The sequence below is a fragment of the Macaca nemestrina genome, chromosome 6 (assembly GCF_043159975.1).
Source record: "Macaca nemestrina isolate mMacNem1 chromosome 6, mMacNem.hap1, whole genome shotgun sequence".
In the NCBI taxonomy this organism is placed as follows: domain Eukaryota; kingdom Metazoa; phylum Chordata; class Mammalia; order Primates; family Cercopithecidae; genus Macaca; species Macaca nemestrina.
In genome coordinates this window covers 66,050,417-66,076,962 of record NC_092130.1, presented here as the reverse complement: position 1 = coordinate 66,076,962, position 26,546 = coordinate 66,050,417, and the positions used below count along the sequence as shown (strand labels likewise).

General features: G+C 35.6%; 1 protein-coding gene across 5 annotated transcripts in view; it reads left to right on the top strand.

Annotated features, from left to right (window-relative positions):
* LOC105499979 (potassium calcium-activated channel subfamily N member 2) overlaps positions 1–26,546 on the top strand; it is a 420,672-nt gene that overhangs the window by 255,444 nt on the left and 138,682 nt on the right. The window lies entirely within an intron of this gene.

Genomic DNA, 26,546 nt, shown 5'->3' with positions numbered 1-26,546 from the left:
ACTTTTGAAGCACTGATTACATAAAAACAGTGATTAATTTTCCTCATTAACAAGTGACCAAGTATGTTCTCTATAAACATATCATCAGTCTATTGTTGGTTAACTTATTTTAAATTATAAATATATCTGTAAGTAACAGAACTGATTTTCTTGAAAAATATTCATTTTTTTCTCAACTGCAACATGATCTTCTACTCAGATAATGCCCTTTGATGGATTTACCCTGTTCATTTTTAAATATGTATTGAGCATCTGCACCTGAAAGACTTGTGCAACCAGCTGGGGCTGTAAGAGAACCAAGCTCAGACCTTCCCTCAAGATGTGCAGAGTTTAGCTGGAAATTCCTATGTATCCAAAATATCTATAATATAAAAGATAAAAACCAAAAGGTTCCATGAAGGAGACACAGATGTGAATTATTTGGGACTTCAGAAAAGACAAAGATTACAGTAATTTATTCATTTCATTTGTTTATTCTTTTAAGTCTAGAATTTTTAATTTCAAATGCCATGTAGATTAAAAGTATAGAATGTTCTCTGTCCTCAAGGAGTTTACAGTTAGTATCAGGGTTGAGTAGAAAAGGATGTGTAACAGACACAGACTGATAATTAATTAGTGCAGAAAGCGGATGGCCCACGGCCTGCATGGGAGGTGCCAATGCCCACACTAGCAACAAGCTGTGTCTTGAGAGATAGTTAGGAGTTTATTAGACAAAAGAGAACTCCCCTCCACTAACCTCAACCCTTGCAAGGTATTAGAACCAAGTGAAAGGAAGTAGCATTAAAGATTCTGGGAAAATTTAATAACTGGCAAGGTTAAATGATAGAGAAATGCATAGAGCAGTGATTTGGCCAACAAAGCTGGGAATAGATTATGAACTGACTTAACTATCACAGTAGAGCTTTGGTAGTTCATTTAGGGTTGATATTTAACCAAATCTGAAGAAATTAAGATCTTGAGGTGGTCCTGGGCTTCTGTCTGGCCACCCTGCAATTACAGAACTATCTGTATATGGACCCAGCAAGCCACAAGCACAAGCTGTTTGTTACCAGACTTGCTGAAGTAACTACTCACACACTTTTTGTTGGTTATGGGGTGAGGACATCAGCTGAAAGCCAGGGAGGGGAACTAATACTTGTTTTAACTGCTTTAATATATTGAATTAAACATTCCCAGAGTTCAAAGAACCATTCTTTCCTACCTCTCCACCTGCTTATTCAAATGCTACTCTTTTTTGCCTACTTTCGCTAGTGTTTAACCCAAAATATAACCTGGGAAGGAGTCCTCTCGGTATCAGTTCACCTAATTGCTCCTTGGGGAAATTCCATTTCTTCCTGCCTGGATTTACACAATACCTGGTTTCACCTCACAATAGTCTAGGCATTGTTAACCTTAGTGGATACATTTTTACCAATAAAAATCATGTTTATTTGGCAACATACAGTGATTCATGCCCTCTAAAAGTTTACAATCAGAAAGAATAAATGCCGATATAGAGCACATGAAAGAAGTGGAATAATTGTTTGTTTTAAACTGAGTAACAAAAAAGGAAGAATGGAATGTGAAGATAAAACACGGGAGTTGGGAGGGCGGAAACATGGCAAACCTGCCACCAAATGAAAATAGGACAGGCTAAAACCTTACAAGACGATAAGGTTGATGTGAACACAAATGAGTTTTCTTTATCCTTTTGTTTGTTTATATATGACTTATGTTCTGCATTTCATTCTGCCATTTTCTCTCTTGTTGTTTATATTGAAGGTCATTTTAAAAATAATGTTTCTTGTAAAACTTACAAACAGACATCCTTTGTTGTTTTGGGCAACTTATTACGTACAAAGTCTATTTGATTTGTCTGGGGTGTCATAGGGACTGGCTTCCAATATTTTTTATGTAGGTGACTTTATGAAGAGTCACCAGCTAATGTAGTTCTACATTTCTGTAGATGGCAGTTACTGTTGTTATAATGTTAGTAAAAAAAAATTGAATTTACCAAAAATCATTCAAAGAATTTCTTGAAATGTTCTTATTTTAAATGGTTTTCTAGATTTATAAATAAAATAAGAAATAAAATGTTTATAAGTTTAAGGGGTTAAGGAAAACTACATTTTAAAAGTTCTAATTAATAAATTCAACATGAATTTCAAATTCGAGGAACGAAAAAGCTTTTTTAATAGACAAAAGTTCGCCTTACACATAAAAATGCCATTATGCTTAACTTTAGTTATCTACTCATAACTGTCAACTATACTCAACTGAAACTGAGCCCATTGTTTTTTTCTTCACCTTCTTTAAATTACCTTAATTTTATCCTAGTCATTTAGGGTGGATAACTTGGAATCCTAATTGATATCACTCTTCTTATCCAGTAATGCAGTAATCAAGATTTCTTCACATGTTTTGTGGGTTCAATTCTATTTCCAAAATTTCTGCTATATTTAAAGCACTTATTATTTCATACCTTAATCAGGGAATAATCTGTGGATTCTGGGCCAGTCTTTTTACCAACTCTTAACGGGTTAGTTATTATTTTATTATTTCCCTTCTCAAATGAAGAAAGCTTACCTCCTAGAGACCTCCCCAGACAACTCTGACCCACTGTATGGTATCTACTCCATACGCCTGATATATATGTGTGTGTGTGTGTGTGTGTGTGTATATAGGTATATATACACACACATATATACACACATGCATATATATAATGCCCTTTATTACATGTTCGTAATTTTAATAAATTTAGTCATTTTATGACTTTCAACTTAAAGTCAGAAGTATAAAATCACTTTTACATTTTGTACTCTATTTTATGGTTAAACTTAAATTTTCTAACATTACTGAAGTTTCTCATACATTCCAAACACTTAAAAAATCAAATATAAAAATGTTCTTGTCCTGAACACTAAAGTACTAATACTATACATTTAATTGTTTTCATTTCTGTGTTTCTAAACTATCCCATGAGTAAAAACTACCTACCGATTAAGAAACAAAATTGACCTATGTGAATTATGTAAGGTTGATTATTAACCAGTGATGTTTGAAGAGGACAAATGCCCTGAAATTCATGTTTCAAGGGTGATTCCACTTGTGCCACTTATGGGCACATTGCATATTTTTTATGCCCAATATGACCACTGGGGACTCAGATTTCCTCCCCTTCAGCTGTCTGTTTTCTCCCAGATTCCAGTTCCCCTTATGCACAGCTGTATTCCTACAAAGGCTGTAACAAACATCCTTTACTACTAGATAGGATTCTGCCTCTCTTTAGCTTTCAGGACACTTAAAGGCCGTAAAATACTACCTACTCCTTCGCAGAGGGAAGCCTGCATTTCTTGCATGATGACAGCTAACTGCCTCACAAAACTAAATGCTTTCTGAATTCCCTATTTTTATCTTACTTTCTTACATCGTTTCTGTTGTGTTAGGCCCTAATTCTGAGAATATTAATGTCATCCATTGGGTTGTACATACTCCACGTGCCATCATTTGACTCAGCAATCTAAAAAATACAGACCGACTACTGACAAATCTAGAGAGAGATTTGGGCTGGTCTTCATAAAATGTGCAGTTTTTGTCTATTAGAATGAATGCATGTGGAAATAAGCAGAACAAACAGTAGAGTCTGAGTGTTGCCAAAGTTCAGGGCTCAAGAGAAATAGAGAGAAAAAGATATAGAAAGAGTGGTTAGAAATATGGGAAGAGGTACAGAATTACATGGAGCCCTAAGAAGCAAGAATGAAAAGAGTTAAAGAAATAGAGTATGATGGATAGTTTCAAAAACTATGAGGTCACGTGAGATTAAGAATGAGAAAAAATCTTCAAGATTGACTGGAAGAAACCTAGTTGAACCTGGTTTTGGTTCAAGTTATGTTCCTAGTATTACTGTCAATCTACTACCTCAAAAACTAAATGATGAAAGTGATTGAAAATTGATCCCTTGAAGACATTCTAAAGCACCTAATTGATGTGGTTCAAAGCTGAAAGATGGTCATAACTGCCTTTAAGTACATGAATAAGGAAGATTAGTTGTTTACCTTGTTTTGCAAAGTGCTTAATGGAAACAAACATGTTTAAAACATAGGACTACAAGAAATAATCATTAAACAAAAAAAAACATGTTGGGATCTGACAGAGTATCTGGCCTTGGACATCTTCAAGAAGAACATAGGAAATTATTATAAACATATGTATGTATGATTTGTTCAGGAAAGCAGAAAAGTGAAATGATATCTAGGTTTTTGAAAAAGCTTTGTTATGAATTCTCTTGTAAAGGAATTGAGTATTATATTTGAGATGCCTACTAGAATAGCTAGAACATGAACAGTGCTCAAATAATAGTCATCTTGTCGCCAGTTTTACTTATTCATTCATTCATTTCTAAGTTTATGTGCATCACTGTACTAGGAATGCAACATTGAACAAGATACTATACCAACACTCACAAACCTTGCATTCTAGTAGAAGAGGCAAATGGAAAAGATAAACACGTATGAATACAATAATTAAAATTTGTTTATCGTTATGAAGAACCCAAATAAGGGACAGTAGTGCAGAACACCTGAATGGGGTGCTGGGGATGGCTATTGCAGAAACAAATACCTCTTTGAGAATGTAATATTAAGCTCAGGGCTGAATGATGAGGATGTGGCAACCATTCAGAGTAACAGAAAGCACTTTCCATGAAAAGGAAATAGCTTGTCCAGTGATCCTGATACTAGAATGAAGTTTGAGTTTTTAAGGGGCTTGTGTAGTAAAGGTACACAGAGCCAGGGGAAGAGAGGCACAAGAAAAGACTCAGAACCCAGACCATAGAGAACTTTCTGGGCCATGGTAAGAACTTTTGGATTTATTCTAAGTTTGATAGGAAGCCGTGGAAAGATTTTAAACAATGGAGTAATATGGTCTGATTTTTGACATTTTTTTAAAAACACCTCATCTTCTGTGTAGTGAATATATTGGAGGATGGCAGGAGTGGAAGCAAGAAAACTACAAAGCTGATGCAGTTGTAAGAGCAAGAGGGGATGATCACTGGAACAAAGATGGAGATATCTGAGATAGATTTTGTGGACAGTGTTGATAGGACCTGTTGAAATATTGGATATGATGGGTGAGGAAATGTATCCCATAGTAAGTGGGGGTTATAAATAGACATAGAAAATTTAGGAGGTAGGTCAGGTCTAAGAGGGGTATGGGATGAACAGCTGAGACAGTATTTGAACTTATTGAGGTTGAGGTTCCTAGAAGACATTCAAGTGGTGATACCAAAATAAAAGAAAGGTGTCCCATGTAGCTGGTGAAAAGAACATTTACACGCAACTTGCAGTTATTTACAGTACAACCTGTTGACATATAAAAAACTGAATCCAACCTATTTAAATATCAAGAGCACAAAGTTTCTTTACTGGGCTTAATCAGGAAAGGTTTCTTATCTTGCATTGTCTATGGCAGTATAGCTAATGGTTACTTTGAATGAATATTCAAAGTTCAAGAATGTAGCCAAAGTTGTTCTTATTCTTCGTCTTGCCACAGGCTGGCTGAGTTGTGATAATTTCAGGTTGGTCTTGGTGAATGACCACAGTCAATAGTGTTTTCATCCAAGAAAAAATTCCCACTCTTGGCTTGTATTGAATTTTACCCTGTAGAACTCAGTATGAACTCATAACTTCAGTCCAACTAGATTTTTCTTTCTGGGACAAATAATCTCACATATTAAAAGTTTTCAACGTTTTTGCCTGCTGTTAGTCATTAGGCAAAAAAACATAATGCTATATGTCTGGATTGTACCTTTAATAAAGCTAGTCATTGGGAATAAAATACTAAATGCACTGAATTTGTCTCAGCTAGAGAGGCTGGTTATATTTTCATTTTTTGTCAGAAGCTTTGAAGTCATTTCCTTGAGCAAAATCAACCAGCTATGCACTTTGAGTACCTTTTGCAGGACATTTTATGAGTAGGGATTTTTAAGGTGCATTAAGCCAACATTGTGCTTTAATGACTATATTTTAAGTCATGCTTTCCTTTTTATTTTTCAAGCCCAATTTGGTAGGTGAATACAAATTATTCAAATGCTATTTCTGTCTTAAATCTTAATACTGAAAACTGGTTGGAGCTAAGAGGACTTGAATTAGTAATAAGCACAGGGAGATGAGGATAAAGATCTAAGCTGCCACTGATTTCTTCTAAATATGTACACATATGTAGGGACAAATAAATAGAGTATTCTTATTGCACATGTAAAAAATTTTGAATATCTGGGGGCATGTCAAACTTGTGTTCCAAAAGTCCTTTCAATATCCTTTAGTAAGTGCCAAATATAGGTCATTCTCATGACACTACAGAGAGGTATGCACCATCCTCACTTTATAGATAAAAATGTTGAAACTTAGAAAACATAGGTAATATGCCAAGAAAATGGATGGATCGAGATTTAAATTCAGGTCTTCCTTCCTACGTAGCTCTTCCTATTATTCTACATCACCATATGGGGAGGTTTGGTACCAGAATCAGGCCACAGAAGTGGATATAATCCATGAGCAGGGTAAAGAATAGCACTGCAATGATAGCTTTGGAAAACTCAGCATTATTCTTGGGTTTAGGGTTTCCCTATGGGAGTGGAAGCCTGTATTGCCCTGTCCCCAGGCCCTGCAGCCCGATCTTAGCAGCCTGGGATAGCACCTATACTAGGCTGAAGATGGGGTGGCTAATGAGGTAAGAAGTAGATATCTGTTGATTTTCAGTGCACCCTGTCTTAGAAGTTACTGAAGGATGTGTTCCAGCAAAATGAGGGAGAAAACCCAGAAAAAGAAAAATGTGAATTCCTGGAATCAAGGAGGGTCTCTTTGACCTTGGGCCATTAAAGAACCCTGGGAATTATGTGGTCAGTCATTGGTGGCAGCCTTCGCTGTTGCTCTGTGCTTAAGACCGTTGGCCTACTAAGAGGTAGACAAGTCCTTTGGTGGTTTTTCTCTTTCTTTGCCAAATGCACATAAGAGGAATCATCACAAAGGTTCCCTAAACAACAATACTTGATGTGGTTCCTCAGGGTCACCTCGACAGCCATCTCAAGCTGGGGAGTTGCGGCCCCCTAGTACCATGTTTGTGAAGGCCAAGGTCTTGTCCACACAGAAAACCCTGGCCCCCTTTCCAGGCTTCATTTCTGGTTACTGTCAACCTCTACACCCTTGCTAGATAATGCAGTTTCAGTTCCTCATGGTCCTGGCCAGAAGATGCAAACTGGTGTTATTAGATGAGCTCCGAACAGCAGACATGCCCTACCCACACTTCCTTGTATTAAAAATGAAAAAAACTACAAATATTTAACAACTGGGAGAGTTTAACATAAAATATTGGATTTCATGATTCTCTTTAAAATGCAGGAGATGTGCTGGGTGGTGTGGCTCACATTTGCAATCCCAGCACTTTGGGAGGCTGAGGTGGGCGGATTGCTTTGGCTCTAGAGTTCGAGACCACCTTGGGCACCATGGAGACACCCCGTCTCTACAAAGAATACAAAAATTAGCCAGGCATGGAGGTGTATGCCTATAGTCCCAGCTACTTGGAAGGCTGAGGTGGGAGGATGGCTTGAGCCCAGGAGGTGGAGGTTGCTGTGAGCCAAGATCATGCTACTGCACTTCAGCCTCGGCAATAAAGCCAGACCTTGTCTCAAACAAACAAACAAATAAATAAAATGCATGATATATGGCAATATTGGGCCCATAGACCTCCATGACAACAGAAGGATGGTGCTGAATTGGGCCAGTTTCCTTTAGGAAGAATGAAAACAACAGGCAAGTTAATTTCTCACTCATCCTGCCACATATAGCAGAACTTTAGCTTGGAAAAATGAAAAACTTGCCTATAGATATATGACTTAAGTCGGGATTTGAATTCGGAACTTTCTGTCTCTAAAGTCCAAATGCTTTCTATTGCACAATGAAAGACTATGTAAAAATAAAGTAGAAGCCAATTTTTTTTTTACCAAAAAGGTTAAAAATGTTAATTAAGTCTATCAATTTTGTTGATTCCATCTCCCAACATTTTTCACCTATGAAAAGAGAACTCCAAATGATGACTTGCGTAAACATGAAGCAGATTGTCATTGTTTAATTGTGTTCTATTTAAGTTGCCCCAATCTTCCCCTTGACAACCAAATTACAATGTACTGTACAAATATTTTCATAATTCGTAGCCCACTGACTATGTGCCAAATGTCTGTGATCTAAAAATTGTTATAAAATATGTGTGTATATATTATAGATTATATATATACATTCACACACACATAGACGTGCACATTTCCCTTGCCTAATTTTCTTTTTTAAGTAGCTGTCTTCCATTGAAATGATCAATAACCAGAATATAATCTAGATTTCTAGAAGTAAAAATGGTATATATTTAAGGTATAGAACATGATATTTTGACATATGTATACATTATGAAATAGTTACAGCAGTAAAGTGAATTAACATATCCATCACCTCAAACCACTATGATGTGTGTGTGTGCGTGTGTGATAGGAACACTTAATATCCACTCTCTTAGCAAACTTCAAGTACACTATACAATATTAATATCAGTAGTCACTGTGCTGTAGTCTCCAGAAGTTATTCATCCTGCATAACTGAACCTTTGCACCGTTTGACCAATATCTCCCCATTTTCCCTTGCTTCAGCCCCTAGCAACTGCCATTCTACTTTCTGTTTATGAGTTTGACATTTTTGATTCCACATATAAATAAGGTCATGCACTGTTTGTTTTTCTGTGTCTGGATTATTTCACTTGGCATAATGTTCCCCAGAGTCATTCTTGTCAAAAAGGGCAATATTTCCTTCTTTTTAAAGGATGAATATGATATTTCATCATCTATATGTATATACCACATTTTCTTTATCTGGTCATCCATTGGCAGACACTTAGGTTGTTTCTGTATTGTGGCTGTTATGAGTAATGCCTTCATAAAGGTGGAAAAATATTTACTATTAAAAAGACTGACTCTATGTGTTAGTATAATCAAATACAGCTTACTGTAAATCTCCAGCATTTGAAGTGCTATCCATAGGAATGTAAAAGTTGTTCAGTGTGCTGTCAAGAAGGGAAATTGGTACATAGACACTAAATTCATGGAAGATGAATCTCATGCAAGCCATATGGTGTGTGCGTATTAGAGGTAGGGTTGATGATTATTTGTGGAATGTAGAGGAAAGATTCCCTCCAGAAAGATTTCATAGACTTTAAGTCACTAACATTTGTGACCTGAAAGTAGGCTTCCCACAGTAAGCCTTAACAAAATCAATTACAATAAATTCTTAGACATCTAGAATTGTTCATAGAAAACCAACATTCTAACATAAAGGTTATGGCCCAATAATTTTTTAAAAATAATTTTGAAGGTAAATTCTTCTTGAATATCATATTATAAGTATGTTCTTTCTTAATAGACTATGGTATACATAATTTAGTTTTCTTGATCACTTAGGATCACCATTGAAACATATATTAGCCTCATCTTGAATTCAAGGATGGCACTGGGGCTTATTCAAGTATAAATGACCACCTGCCCCGATGTGGTTTTTTCCCCCAAACTTTTAAGTTTAGGGGTACATGTGCAGGATGTGTAGGTTTGTTACATAGGTAAATGCATGCCATTGTGGTTTGTGGTACAGATCATCCCATCACCCAGGTCTTAAGCCCAGCATCCATTAGCTATTCTTCCTGATCCTCTCCCAATGTGGTTTTTTTTTTTTTTTTTTTTTTTTTGAGCTCTTATGCTGTGTTAAGTTCTGTTTATAAATACACCGTTAGTTTCTCAAGGAATCAATTGTCACATCTTCATTTCTTGCTACCTTTAATTTATCAAATTCAATAAGCCTTTCTGCTTAGTCTTAAAGTTTTGATATGTAGTGGGTCAGGAAATCAATCAGGATTACTGGAAGTCTGAAGGCTTGCTTATGAATAGCCAACACAGGCTTCTTGACATTGATTTTGTCTCCAAAGGGCTGTGGTTTGTTCTGTCTTTGGCTAAATTATGGAATGATGGGATGCTTGGTGAGAGAGTGCTATATAACTGAGTTCTTGTCTATATCTGATTATTTAGATACACTATTTTCCAAGTTCTAATAAATATGAAAGCACAAATGAACATAGGTAGAAATGAATGAAAGGTAGCTTGTGGCCTGAATACATCTTTCAACTGTGACTTAATTAAAATAAGAGGTAGGATTTAGAGGGAATTTTAGGTGCATGTAAGACCCTCAAGTTTTCCATAAAAATAATGCATATAGAGTTTTAGGGTCTACTTTACTGGGGGTTGGATACAGAAAGGAGAGAGGGGCAAAAGAATGAAGTCAGAGTGGCAGAAAGAATGCTCATCTCTCCAAGTGGGCTTTGGACAAAGACTCAAATACCATGGCTACTAGGGGACAAAGATGCATGGTGTGGGGGAACAGCAGGGTGTGGCGAGGGAATGAGTGGTACAATCCTAAAGACAGCAGTGAATCCCTGTGGTGGGTAGAGTATTTATAACCATCTGCTTTTTGTATAAAGTGCTTTGAGAAGCTGTCTGATCCGTCTGATGTCTGATGGGCAGGGATGCCTGAGAGTCTGAGTTTCTTCTATTTATGTGATCCTAGGGGAGTTTCTCTTCCTCACCTATACCTGGACATCTGAGAACAGAGCACCTTTCTCTTCACCCTTTGGTAAAGGATTCTAGTTTATATTTAGTTCTTTAAACATCCACTGGAACTGAAACTAACATTATCTTCCAGTTCTCTCTCTGTTAACCCAGAGATCTCGAGTTTAGCCTGCAGAAGTGCTGAACCACCCAGAGTTGTTAGCCAAAGTGTGAGGTTGAGGGCATGGTCTTCAAGACTGCCAGGTTGGCCCAAACTTCTGACAGCAACTGCAAGGAGTTTGGGTCTAACTACAAAGTAAGGAGCCCAGTCACCAAGACTTCCCTCACTTCTAACATCAACTGCAAGTATGAGGGGTTCCCAAAACCATCCTCAGGTTCAATAATTTGCTAGAAGGACTGACAGAACTCCCTGTAGACTGTATACTCACAGAAAAGAATGCAGATGGAAAGGAAGAGTGGAGGGCAAGGTCTGGGAGGGCAGCAAGTGTCTTCTGTGTCCTCTGGATGTGTTACCTTTTACAGCATCCATGTGTGACCATATGCATGGAGTATCAACAACCTGGGAAGCTCTTCCAAGCTTCAATGTCCAGAGTTATTAGGGCATCATTACATAGACATGATTGATGGATTTATTTTCCATGTGGCTGAACTCAGTCTCAGCTGCCCCCTTCCCAGGAGTCAGCTGATATGTGACCCAAGGGACTGACTGTGAGTCATCTCTTTAGCCCAGACAATAAGGTATGGTCTGAGGAGTCCATCATGAATAACAAAAACACTCCTATCACTTGGGAGAGTCTACGGGTTTAGAGGTTACCTCCCTGGAGCCAAGGACAAAGGTCAGACCTTTCTTGGCCAAGGCGAAATTCTTTACTACACATGAAAAAACCCAGATTGTAAATTGCCACAGAAAAATTACAGCCCATTTAATTTTGATTAATTGAAAAGGAAAGTCAGGGTAATCTATTAGACTAGGTGCTGCTTATTTAGGCAGAACTTAATCAAGAGACAATACATATACACTTACATTTTGACCTAGAAATATCCCTGCTAGGATTTTACCCTGAAGATACACTTTCATCAATTTGAAAACACATATGCACAAAGTTACTCATTTCAGCATTTTTTGTTCTGCAAAACATTGGAAACAACTTGAATGTCCCAAAATAAGAGAGTGTTTGAATAAACAATGCTACATCCACACAGTGATGTACTGTGTAACTGTAAGAGTGAGAAAGATCTCTATGGATTCATATAGATACATTTCCAAAACATCTTGTTAAGTGAAAAAAATAAAGGGTAAAAGAATACACTACTCTTTGTGGAAAAAAATATACATGTGTCAACTTCCTGGTACAAAAGAAATACAAGCAGGATGAAACAGAAACTAATAAAATTGGTTTTCTACAAGGCATGGATGGGAAAAGGGCAAAAAGAATAACAGAATGGCAATGGAGTAGGGACCTTCCTGAATTCAGATTTCTCTGAGTATACCTGTTTGCATAACTCTGACACTTAGAATCATTGCACTATTTCACAAACCCCAAAAGACAAATGAATGCTAATTAAAATCAACCAGGATGTAGGTGAAATAAAAATAGAATACAAATAGCAGTGAATGAAGCTAGCTGTATTACAGATAAGAACAACACTGAAGGAGTTGGGGGGGCAGAAAGAACCTACCTACCTAACTTTGAAAAACATTACTTATGACGTGTGTTAGTCTGTTCTTGCATTGTTATAAAGAAATAACTGAGACTGCATAATTTCTAAAGAAAAGAGGTTTAATGGGTTTACAGTTCTGCAGGCTATACAAGCATGGAGGTAGCATCTGCTTGGCTTCTGGCAAGGCCTCAGGGAGCTTTTATTTTTTGTTTTTCTTGAGATGGAGTTTCGCTTTGTCACCCAGGTTGGACTGCAGTGGTGCAATCTCAGCTCACTGCAACCTCCACCTCCCGCGTTCAAGCGTCTCTCCTGCCTCAGCATCCTGAGTAGCAGCTGAGACTACAGGCATGTGCCACCGCACCTGGCTAATTTTTGTATTTTTTTTAGTAGAGACAGGGTTTCACCATGTTGGCCAGGCTTGTCTCCAATTCCTGACCTCAAGTGATACCCTACTACAGCCTCCCAAAGTGTTGGGATTACAGGAATGAGCCACCATGCTCAGCCCTCAGGGAGCTTTTAATCATTGCAGAAGGCAAAGACAGAGCAGGCACATCACATGGCCAAAGCAGGAGTTGGGGGCAGGGCGCATAAACTTAAATAAACACAGATCTCTTTAACACTCACTCACTATTGTGAGGACAGAACCAAGCCATGAGAAATTTGCCCTCATGATGCAAACACCTCCCACCAGGCCCCACCTCCAACAATGGGGATTACATCTCAGTATAAGATTTGGCAGGGACATAGATCCAAACTCTGTCAACATGTACTATAAGGTTAAGGACAAACAGAACTGGACAGAAACATCATTTGCTAGTGAGTAAATTTGTTTTCTGTCTGGGAATGTACTAACTATTCCGTAACTAAGATTGAGCAAATAAATAAATATATTGTGAGAAATGAGGGCCAGATTTTTTGTTGTTAAAGAGTAACAAGGAAAAGAAAAAAGCAAAACTGAACTCTGTGGTATTACATTAGAATTGGGTGTATGAATATGAATTTACTTCTAAATATATATACACATAGATAGGCATAGATATTAAATATAGCTGTGTGTGTATGGGTTCATATACATGAATATATTTGTATCTCTGATAGCTGAAAGGGCCTATAAAAATGACATGGCAGTAACAATGAGTATACATTTGTACGCATATCTTGGTTTTAAAATTCATTCTCCAAAAAAAAAAGAAAAAAGAAAGAAACTAGGCATACCTGGAAAAATAGTTGACTCCAGGGCTGGGACAGAAAAAATACTAAGTTAAGCCTAGAACATTTTGTGATGCCAGAGGATGATGAACTGCTCAAAAAATAATGGGGCCATGCCAAAAGGACACAGGGGCCAACCTGAAGGAGCTCTTAATGACCAAGGCTGGAATCATTTGAGAAAAAAATAAATAATGATAATGGATTATCACTCATAGAATAAAACACCCATTACCTTTACACTGTTATAATAATATTTCATTGAATAAATAAGTACATTAGGAAGTAGGGACATGTCTTTCTTTAAATATAATTTAGCTAATCAACATAGAAGATACTATTAAAGGAGGACATCACCATTAGGTAAACACCACAGTTATAATTGTTACAGAAAATAATCATTGATTGGTGCTAAAATTACTGGGTGAAATTATGATGAGTAATGGTATGTTTGCATAATCTCAAAGAATCTAATAAGATATTTATTAACTGTGGAGGGAGAAACAATAACTTTACAGTGGAGAAATCTGGAAGACACCATCATCACCAAGTGATCAAAGTTAACATCACCAGTATTAGGAAAACCCTAGAATGGTACTCATCAATTGCATCAGATTCCACCACTTATGGGGAAAGCCCACGTACTAGGCTGCCTGCTTTATGTGTTCTCCAAAGTCCAGATCGTGGGATAATCAAAATACTGAAATCTAGACAAGGAAATATGAGTTCTTCATCATGGAACTATGTTTAATAACCTAGACAAAACTTTCATTAATCTTATTTCAATGGTTTGGTATACTTCACGTAATTTATCTTTGGGAACAAAGTATTTTGTTTTCTATGTCTTTTTCCATTGTCTATGTGACCACTAAAAACAGTGTGTTTTTAATTCTTAATAAAATATGTAATATATTTAAATAAAAACATTACCTTTACCTTGGCTAAAAACACAAACCAAAAGAAAAACCCCATGAGTAAATTAGTTCTTCATAATAATGGGAAATAGTCAGGGATTATATGTACTGCTTCAAAGCTAACCTCACCTCTAAGTGACCCTAGATAACCATCTATGAGACAGTGTTGAACTATTGGCTCAGCTTTCCCAAGAGAGTGGGAAGCCTCCCACTCCCTTAGCTTCTCTTTTGAAGTGAGCACTCAAGTAAGTCTGATCCTAGTATTACAACCACCTGTTAATATCAAGTGAGACCCTTGCTAACTACACAGTGCCTGCCCATGTATGTCTTCTTGACCACTGAGTCCTTTCAGATGTGTGCTTCAAACAAGCCAAACCACATGCAGCAGACTGGGTATTGAGTGCACTTTTGCTGCTGACTCTCAAAACTGAGACCATATATTTTCTAAATTACCACCGACAACCTCTACAAAAGGCTCGGTCTCACGATGCTGTATGTATATGTCTGAGATACCAAAGGGTGTTAGGAGAGCTAAGAGGTTACAAAGAAAATTAATTAATGGCCACAAGTAGCCAGTACCAGTCATCTTCAGAGAATGCTTTAGTCCCACTTTTTTCTCACTGTTAGGATCATTTCATGACAGTGATTTTTAACTGTAGAATTCAGTACAAACTATACTTGATCCTCTACTTACATATCATTAAGAGAAATCTAAATTCCACAATTAAAATGCCACAGCTTATTCATATACTAAAATTCTTATTAGGACATTCATTGAACCATGATACTATTTGGATTTACAAACTCTCTGGATAGAGACTGACAAGAAAAAATCTTGAATCCTCAATTATCTTAAAATACATAGATGATAGTCACTTACGCCACCTCGAAAAACTTTTTCTTTTTCTTCCTAATCGTATAGATCAAAGGTTGCCTAACCAATATTCATTTTAAATTGATACTTTCATTTTAGCATTCAGTTTTATTTGGGCATTGCTTGCATCAGTTTTTAACAATTTTCTTAAGATATAATTTATATACACCATACAATCTACCTATTTAAAGTGTATAAATCAGTAGTTTTTAGTATGTTCCCAGAGTTACATAACCATCACCACACTCCAATTTTAAAATATTTTTGATCACACCAGGAAGAAACACTGTACCTATTATTACTTACTCCAATTTGCTGCTTTCCTTCCCCCCCAGCCCAAGACAACCAATTTTGTAGCTGCTTTCCTTCCCCCCCAGCCCAAGACGACCAATTTTGTAACTTTTGTCTTTAGCTTTGCCTGTTCTGGACATGTCCTATATATGGAATCATGTAACGTGTGTTTTGTGACTGGCTTTCCTTTATGTGTTTTCAAGGTTCATCCATGTTGTATCATGTGTCAAGACTTCATTGGTTTTACTGATGAATAATATTCCATTTTAAGGGTACACAGGTTGAGTATCCCTAATCTGAAAATACAACATTTGGAATGCGCCACAATTTGAGACTTTTTGAGCACCAACATGACACCATAAGGAAAATTCCACACCTGATACCTTTGCTTTCTGATGGTTCAGTGTACACAAACTTTGTTCCATGCACAAAATTACTTATTGTATAAAATTACCTTCAGGCTGTGTATATAAGGTATATATGAAACAAAAATGAATTATGTGTTTACACTTGGGTCTCATCCCCAAGATCTCTCATTGTGTATATGAAAATATTCCAAAATTCAAGAAAATAAAAAATCAGAAACATTTCTGATCCCAAGCATTCTGGATAAAGGATACTCAACCTGTACCACATTTTATTTACATACTTATCAGTTGATGGATTTTGAACTGTTTCTACTTTTTGATTATTACGGATTATGCTGCAGGGAACATTCATGTAAAAGTTTTTGTATGGATGTACATTTTCCTTTCTCTTGAGTACTGACCTAGAAGTAAAATGCTGAGTAAAATGATATGTTTACATTTAATATTTTGAGGAGTTGCTAAACCGTTTTCCAAAGCACCTGTCCTATTTTATATTCCCACTAGCAGTGTATGAACGTTCAAATTTCATCACATCCTTGACAACACTTGTTATTGTCTGTCTTTTTAAATGTAGGCATCCTAGTGGGTGTGAAGTATCTAATTGTGGTTTCAATTTGCATTTCTTTAGTGGCCAATGATGTTGTGCCTATGCTTTTCATGTGCCCATTGACCATTTTTATGTCTTCTTTGGAGAAATGTCTATTCAGAGATTTTGCCTTTGGCTTATTTATTCTTTAAGAATAATTTTAAAATTATTTTTGTGTTTGACACAGAATTGTACATATTTATAGGGTACAGTGTGATGTTTCGATGCATGTGTACACTATATTATGATCACATCAGGATAATTACCATATCCCTCACTTTAACATTTATTGTTTCTTTGTGGTGGTAACACTCAAAATATTTTAGTTATCTTGAAATACATATTACATATTTATTAGTTTTATAATTGAGTTATAAGAGTTCTTTATATACTATGGATACCAGTCCTTTTTCACATCTGTGATTTGCAAATACTTTCTCCCATTCTGTAGGTGGTCTTTTCACTTTCCTGATGGTATCCTTTGAAGCACAAGTTTTTACTTTGATTAAGCCCAATTTGTCTATGTTTTTCTATTGTAGCTTATGCTTTTAGTGTTATATCTAAAATACCATTGCTGAGGTCACAGGTTCACAGTGATTCACTCAAATGCTTTAAGAGTTTTACGGATTGTTCCTTACGTTTAAGCCTTTGATCTATTTTGAGTTAATTTTTTTGCATGGTGTAAGGAAAGCTTCCAGGTTCATGTATTTGCATGTGAATATTCAGTTTTCCTGGCACTTTTTGTGGAAAAGATTGTTCTATCCCCCAGTGAATTATCTAGGCACCCTTATTAAAGGTCAGTCAATCATAAATGTAAAGGTTTATTTCTGAACTCTCAATTCTGTTTCATTGGTCCTACATATCTATATTATGCCATTACCACACTATCTTGATTACTATCCCTTTGTAGTAGCTTTCTACTCAACAAGTGTGCATCCTCCAACTTTGTTCTATTTAAAGATTACTTTGTCTATTCTTGGCTACTTGCATTTCTATATGAATATTAGGGTCAGTTTGCCAATTTCTCCCAAACCCTATTGGCTAGGATTTTGATAGGGATTTGATTGTATCTGTGGGCCAATTTAGAGACTACTGCCATTTTAACAATGTTAAGTATTTTGCCTTGGGAACGTAGATTGTATCTTCATTAATTTGTGCATTCTTTATTTAATTTTTTTCTTTTTTAGTTTCAGAGTATCAGTTTTGTACTTTTATTGTTACGTTTCTAATTACTGTATTCTTTTTGATACCTTTACAAATGCAGTCATTTTTACATTTCATTTTTAGATTGTTCATTACTGGTGTATAGAAATACAGTTGGTTTGTATTGATGTTGACCTTATATCTAGAAACCTGCTGACCCTGTTTATTAGTTCTAAGAGCATTTTAGTGAATTCCTTTTGATTTTCTAGATCCACAGTCATGTCTTGTATAAAGAGATAGTTCAATTATTGCTTATCTATCTGAATACCTTTTGTTTCTTTTTCTTACCTAACTGTACGGACTAGAATTTCTAATACAATGTTTAACAAAAGTGGGAAGAACAGATATTGTTCTCTCATTTCGATCTTAAGGGAAAAGCCATTTAGTCTCTCACCAGTAAGTATGATAGTAGTAGTAGATTTCTTCATGGATGTCTTCTATCAGGCTAGGGAAGTCCTATTCAACCTCTTCCTGGTATTCCTACTTTGTTGAGTGTGCTTATCATGAAAGAGTTTTGGATTTTGTCAAATATTTTTTCTGTGTCCATTGAGATGATTATATGGTTATTTTGCTTTATTGTATTGATAGTTTGTATTACACTAATTGATTTTATGACACGAAACTATGTGTTGTTATGATAATTCCAACTTGGTCATGGTATATAATAACTTTTTATGTTGCTATATATGGATTGGTTGTATTTTGTTGAAAATTTTTGCATGTATATACATAAATGTAGTTTTCTTGTGATGTCTTTCTTTTCTTTTCTTTTCTTTTTTTTTTTTTTGAGACGGAGTCTCGCTCTGTCACCCAGGCTGGAGTGCAGTGGCGGGATCTCAGCTCTGCCTCCCAGGTTCACGCCATTCTCCTGCCTCAGCCTCCTGTAGCTGGGACTACAGGCGCCCACCACCTCGCCCAGCTAGTTTTTTGTATTTTTTTAGTAGAGATGGGGTTTCACCTTGTTAGCCAGGATGGTCTCGATCTCATGACCTCGTGATCCACCCGTCTCGGCCTCCCAAAGTGCTGGAATTACAGGCTTGAGCCACCGCGCCCGGCCTGTGATGTCTTTCATTTTGATATTAGGTTAATACTAGCCTTTTAAAATGGGTTGAGAAGTGTTTTTCCTCCTCTATATTTTGGGAAATGTTTGTTAAAAATTACTATTAATTATGTGTTAAGTATACTATAGATTCACCAGTGAAGCCAACAGGGCCTGGCTATTTCTTCATAGAAAGTAAAAAAATTTCTAATACAATTACTTTACTTTGTACAGGCCTCTTCAAATTTTCTACTTAATCATGGGTCAGTTTTGGTATTTTCTAGGAATTTTCTCATTTTATTTAAGTCATCAATTTGTTGGCATATACTGGTTTACCTCATTCTCTTATAATCCTTTTCATTTCTGTAAGGTCAGTAGTGATGCCCTCTATTTATTTCCAGATTTTAGTAATATGCTCTTCTCTCTCTTTCTTTTTTTTTTTTTTTTTTTTTTTCCTGGTCAGTCTACTAAAGGTTCATCAATTTTATTGATCTTTTCAAAAACTAATTTTTATTTTCAATGATATGTTCTGTTTTTTATTGTCATTGTTAACTTCTAGTCTTTATGATTCTTTCTGCCTTGTTCTCTTCTTTTTTCAGTTTCTTAAAGTAATACGTTAGCCTATTGATTTGAAATATTTTATCTTTTTCCAATTTACATATTTCTGGCTAAGAATTTCCCTTTATGCATGGCTTTAGGTGCATCTTGTAGGTTTTTGCATGTTGTGATTTTGTTTTCATTTATCTTTAAATATTTTCTAATTCCCATTGTGATTTCTTCTTTGATTCTTATTTAGGAGTGTGCTGTTTAATATTTACATATTTCTGAATTTCCCAAGATTTTGAAAAATTTGCATAAATATATGAGGTACAAGTGCAATTTTGTTACATGCATAGATTGCATAATGGTCAAGTCAGTCTATTTTGGAGACTGTTCCTTGTGTATGTGAGAAAAATGTGTGTTCTGCTGTTGCTGAGGAGAGTGTTCTGTAAATGTCTGTGAGGTACAGTTGGTTTATACTGCTGTTAACATTTTCTGTATTCTTGTTAATCTTCTGCACAGCTGTTCTAACCATTATTAAAAGTAGAGTATTAAAGTCTCTAACTATTATTATTGAATTGACTAATTGTGCTTTCAATTCTGTCAGTTTGCTTAATGTATCTTGAGATTCTGTTTTTATGCACATATGTATTTAAAACTGTTGTATTTTACTGATGGACTGGCATTTTGTCCTTATAAAATTGTCTTCTTTGTCTCCAGTTACATTTTTTTTTTTCTTAAAGTCCATTTTGGCTGATACTAATGTAGCCACTCCAGTACTTGTATGGTTGTTGTTTGCATGGTATAACAGACAGTAGATATGTATTTATAGAACTTATTATACTAACCTATTTACCTTTTCTGGTCCTCTTCATTTCTTCCTGTGAATTCAAATTACCATCTGGTGTCATTTCTGTACTTCAATATGTCTTTCTCCTACCTCAATCCTTTGTGCTGTTATTGTCAAATATGTTAAATTTCTATGTTATAGACCAAACAGTATAATTATACATTCATTATTTTAAGGTATTTCATTTAATCAGTTAGGAGAAATTCAAAAATATGAAATTATATTGTTTTTTGTAGTTACCCACATAATTACCACTGGCACTCTTTTTCTGTGTGTGTATAGATTCAAATTACTATCCGATGTTATCTGCTTTCAGCCTGAAAGTTTTCTTTAGCATTTCTGGAAAGGCAAGTCTGTTAGCATTACATTCTCTCAGTTTTTATTTCTCTGGGAAAATACGTATGTTGTCTTCATGTTTGTTAATGTTATTAAATATTTTCTTAATTGACAGATTTTTTTTTTTTCTTTCAATGCTTTGAGTATACCATCCCACTGGCTTCTGGTCACTATCGTTTAATGAAGAAAAGTCAGTGGTGGATCTTATTGGGGTTCTCTTGTACTTGGCATGTTATTTTTCTTTACCTATTCCAAAATTTTCCCTTTTTGACTATGATGTTTCTGGGTATGGATTGCTTTATGCTTATCCTAAAGTTTGTTGAATTTCTTGGAGGTGTAGATGAATGTTTTTTTATCAAATTTGGAAAGTTTTCAGCTATTTTTTTCTTTGAATATTTTTTCTGTCTTTTTTCTCTTTTTTCTTTTGGTCTTCCATTTCATGTCTCTTGGTGCATTTAGAGGTGTCTCACATTTCTCTGAGGTGCTGGGGGTTTTCTTCTTATTATGCTTTCTTTTCTTGTTCTTCAGATTGCATAATCTTCATCAGTGTATTTTTCAGTTCATTGATTCTTTTTCTGATGGCTCAAATCTATCATGGAATTTTTCATATGGTTATTCTACTTTTCAACTCCAAAATTTCAATTAGATTCTTTTAAATAATTTCAGTTTATTTATCAATATTCTCTGTTTGATGAGTCATTCCCATCATACCTCCTTTTAACCATTCTTTATAGTTCAAAGTTGGGTATGGAGGCTGGTTCAATTAGATATACTAGAAAATTGTTTGAAAAGTTGGGGCAGAGGATGACCTTCTACCCTCTGAATGATTTGGGTATGGATATGAGGCCTAAAACTGCTACAGCTCTTTTTGCTACCATGAGGTAAGTTAACCTGAGGATTAAGCCAATATATATGAAGGAGGAGAATAATAAAATATCTAAGGAAACTGAAACACTGGTTGAAACACTGATGATGTCTTAACCTCTGAATCAAATAGCATTGAAGTTTTACCTAATAATACTTTCAGTTATATGAGCTAGGAAATATTCCTTGTTAAGATAATTTAACTTGTGAAAGTATCCAGTAGTTTCAACTAATTAAACAGGTTTTAGGAAGGACTCATCCTAAGTAGTGAGAGAAACACATTGTATTAAATAGTAAGTTTTGTCATTAAATTTGTCTAGCATATATCTGTTGTGCTTTTCCCCTGATATTTTACTTAATGTATATTGTTTTGTATGACCTAATTATTGTACATTAATAATTAAAACAGTAGAACAAAAGTGTTAATGGATTTACAGCCATAAGACAAAAGAGCAGTAATCTGGAATTAAACTCATTTTTAAGACAACCCTGGCTTAGAAGATAAATATGAATATGCAAACCTTGATACTTTATTTATCAAGTTATCTAGAGTGTTTGGTTGCTGGTGACATTGTTATGTTTAATTTAACTTAGCAAATTGTGGTTCTTTCCCTTTGTATGAGTAGGCACCAACTCCTGGCACTAAAACAATTATTAGGGGACTGGGATTTACAAATATTCCCAGAAAGAGAGAGAATAATATAAAGTTAGATGAAGAGTAGTAGATTTTTTGAGCCTGTTTGGCAAGAGGTAGATAAGAATAAGGCAAATATAGGAAGAGGGAGTTCATGAGTAACACATGGAAAGAGAATTTACAGGGCTGTGATCAGGAAACGAAAAAAATGAGTCAATGTATCTTGTGCCCTAACCCTGTATGGAAGAAGAAAATAATTATGAAAATATACACTGGATTTCAAAGAGAAAATAAACCTTCAGTTTTTAGCCTCCCTATGTTTTAGCACTGAGCAACCAGAGAACTTTTGAGATTACCAAGTGTAAACTTTGACCTCAATATTTAGGGCTAGTTTTAATATCTTTGGTTCCACTTTTGCTAACTCTTTAAGCCAGCTGTGGGGCACACTGGTTTTTCTCTCCTTGTGGCGTGCAGCCTGGCTTCCTTTCTCTGGTTCTCTCACTCTTTGGCATAAAAGGAGAAGCAATGAGAGGACCAGTCTGCCAGAGTAGGAGCCAAGGAACCAAGCTGGATGCCTGCAAGACTGCAGACAAGTTCCTCTGAGCTGCAGGGTGAAGAATTTGAGCCTGCTCCTTATCCCTTATTATTTGAAACAACTAAATGGCATTTGACAGTGTCAATATTACCCAAAATTAAGAAACTACAGTCTGACAGCAAAGTAGATAGAAGACTGTGTCTGAATACATCAGTATCTCTGTTTTTTTTTTAAACATATTTTAATTAGGTACCTTGGACCTGCAGGCATACAGCACTGCTATTTCATCTACATTTGGATTATATCTTCACAAATTATTCTGTTGATCAAGTGAAGTCAACAAGAGGACAATAGTTAAGAATCACAGAAACCAAAAAGCCAGTGAGGAGATGTCTGTGAGGCCCTTCACAGGCAGTTTCTAGTAATGAGAGGCTACTATATTCTTTGGCTGTGAAGAAGAGCTAGCAGCGTGTAAAACAGACTCACAGAAAAATTCAGAAGATTGTATTTGAAGTCTGGCCTCTCTTTGCTACTCACTAGCTGTATCACCTTGGGTAGGGCAGGCACTGAATTTTAGGTATTATCTTTACTTGTAAAATGGAGATGATGATAAAACCTTTTCCTGCCTTCCATGTGGTTTGTTGTGAGATGCAAATAAAATAAACACCTGAGAAACTACTTTATAAAGTAGAATGTGCAGTCTGCTAAGTTTTATGACTTTCTAGATGCGAGCGATGTGTTTCTAGCTGCCAAAGGATCTTTGTTCATGAAATCCACAGATTATTTTAATAAGACTTAGCATACACAGTGATTTCTACCTGTTCACCCATTTAATTAACACAAGTTAAGTTCTAGCAAACTCAGTGTGAGTTTTACCTTTGTCTTTTTTTGCTGGCATTGCAGAGACTTTTATAGATATGCTAACTATCTAAGAAACTGTAGGAGACAAGGGTGAGAATAGGAAAAATTGAAAATTTAGGAAGTGAATGGATAGGCCCTAAGACAATAATTAGCCCCTAAAAAATAGAGGTATTGCTAAAAATTTATAAGACCCTCACCAACACGCTCATTCATATCTTGATACTTTATAATCATAATGCGGAAGTATGAAGAACCACATATAATAATTATGATGTTTATGTTTTCTTCAAATTAGTAGATTTCTTATGAAGTGGGGCAATGTGTGATTTAAAAATAATAGTGTTTTTAGGGCCTTTTAATTGTTATGTTTCCAGAAACATGGAATTGTTATTGTGCTAAGGAAATAATTGATACTATCCTGATTCCCCACTTGCATTTATTGCTAAGGACAGTAAGTTCAGAGTGGCAGTGTCTCGTCACAACCTCTCTGTTTGGCACCACCAAATATTGTAGTTGACTTACCCAGGCAAAGAAAAAAATAATTATCAGAAAAACATTTACTTTGTAGGTCAACATTTTCCTTCAGACCACACAATGTGGGAAACAGATGCCAGGGACCCCTGGTCTGATTGCCTTTGGAAATATACCAAAAACACCCAAAGTCAAGAGAACCCTGCTTTTTAAGGTACAAGAGAAAAGACATAGCATAGACAGTCCTATAAAGAAGAGAATTATAAACAATGGCCTAATATAAATTTGAGTAAAATAAGGGATTGGAGTGCAAACAACATGAAGTTTTTTCCCAAGCTCCTGTGGTCTGAAAAAAGACATTCTTCTAAGAAAATGTGTGTGTTTGTGGATGGGTGTTTGTGTGTGTGTTCACAAGCTTGAAATTCAACAAATATGGGAAAGCAATTGTTGTAGGCCATAAGAAAAAAATAGGCAATTTTTATTAAAAGGTGATGCTGGAAATAGATTTAATTGATTAGATTTGAAATACATTTTGTGGATGAGTATGACCTCTGGTGTTAATCTAGGGAAATTCTCTCACTTATATGCCTTAATGGAACAAAAAGAAGCAAATTTAACTTTCTGAAAGCTTATCACTGGAAGTCATGGCCCTTGATCTGCGTCTTTTTTTACCCCCAATGTTTCTTCATTTCCTTCCTCTCTTCTCTCTATAGTCACAAGTATAAATAAGTATCTCCTATGTGCAAAGGACTATCCATGTGGAAGAATATTGCCTTTGTTGCTTCATTTAACTTTACATGTTACATGTATCTCTACAATCCTGTATAGGAAAAAAAAAGAAAAAATTATGTCATATACATTTTAAATGTCTACATATAAACATAAAATTTGTTGACTTTATTAAAAGAGGAATGATGAAAATAAGAACTTCTTAAATGTGCCTGTTATAACCTAATAGTGTAAAATGTCTTAAACAATGAAGTTATGATTCAGACTAAAAATGAAACACAAAATTATCTTGTGTTTTTTCATCATAGGAATACAGGTTTATCACACTCTCAATATACAGATATTTATTAGCAAGATGGCTTTTCGAGTGTGTGTAATCAGTTGATTTCTTAACAGAAAGCCGATAAATGTCTAACTGATTTGCTGTCTGTCCAATCACAGTGAGTTTTACATTATTAATTTATTTTATGAGCTTTTTCAAAAAAGTGGCTAGCCGGAAGTACTATTAGTCTGAGTCTTGGTGTTCCGACAGTCCCTCATGTTGTGGATCAAATTTCCACTTTCTTCTGAATTTTGTGCCTTCTGTCCTCCTGTGTACCCCCTTGGAGAGAAGGGAGAACTCCATGCAACATTGCCATAAATCTCAGTAGGCAATTTCTGAGATGATTATTTCTACATGATTTCTACATGATTAATGGCACTGCAACTAATCCCATGCTAGAGCATAGAGATATACATGGCAAAAGATATATTTTTGCCTATTATTTTGTTTTTGGAGCCTCTGTTGAAGCACTGAATTTGCTATTTGACAAAGTCAGTTTGACACAAGGGATGCAGCCATTATTTTTCTTATGACAGTTCCGAAACTGTAGAACTTTATATCTAATTTAATGCTGGCAACAACTATTGTGGTATTTCGGGGGTGGAGGCTCTGTAATCTTTTTTCTAAATTTATGAATCGCTAATAAAAATATTTATTAATTTATCATAATGTTCCTTTGAAGTATTTAGATTTCTAAGGATGAATCAAACATTTTCACTCAATTGCTACCCGTAGCAACTGGAAAGCTATATAATTTGTTGAAAAAGGTCCTAATACATGTTTGATGGATTTTCTGCATGAGTTGAATTTCTTTTTCAGACCAGAAGGTTAGTAACTTTTCATAGGGAAACTTCTATTTTAATTCAAATTACTTCTCAGAATTGTTTTTAATAGTTATGCTTTCCACACAATTCATGCAGTATCTACTCAGCTGCCCCGAAGACTCAATTAGCTTCGTGATCCTAAACAAGTTTTACTGAATTGTCATTTTGAAGATACAGAACAAAAATAACAATAGATGATAAAAACAAAATGCTGTCTCTGATTGTTAGCCACTAAATTATATTCTTGACGAAGACCATTGAGAAATTCAAGTCCGGACAGTATTCATTATCTCAAGTCCAGGGCGATGGGACTAACAGCAGCTCTGCGCCCCCCACCCCTTTTTTTCTGCTGAATGTTTATTTGCACGTACAAAAAAATTAAAATTGTTTAACATGTGTCCAAAGAATATCATAAAATGAATTATTCACTCCGTGACACTGAAAGCACACGCACGCACACTCTTAAAAGCAGATACCAGGTAAGCAACTTTAGGGCAGCTGCCGAGTAGAATATCAAGACATCGGATCCAGCTGAGAATTCCAATTACCTAATGACCTAATGAGGGTGATCCGCTTTCACTCTAATTTCTAGGTCTAATTCGTTGTAATAGTCTCTATCATAAAAATCAGGCTTTAAAATAATTTAAAATGGAAAGAAATATTCAACGGGCCAATTTCTTTCATCTTCTTTAGGGGGAGACGGGAATTTGAATTCACAAAGAAATGCCAATGTAAAGACTTAAGATGGAGCAGAAACAAAGAACCTTCAAAAGGATCACCATGGTGTTGCTGCATCTCCTAGAA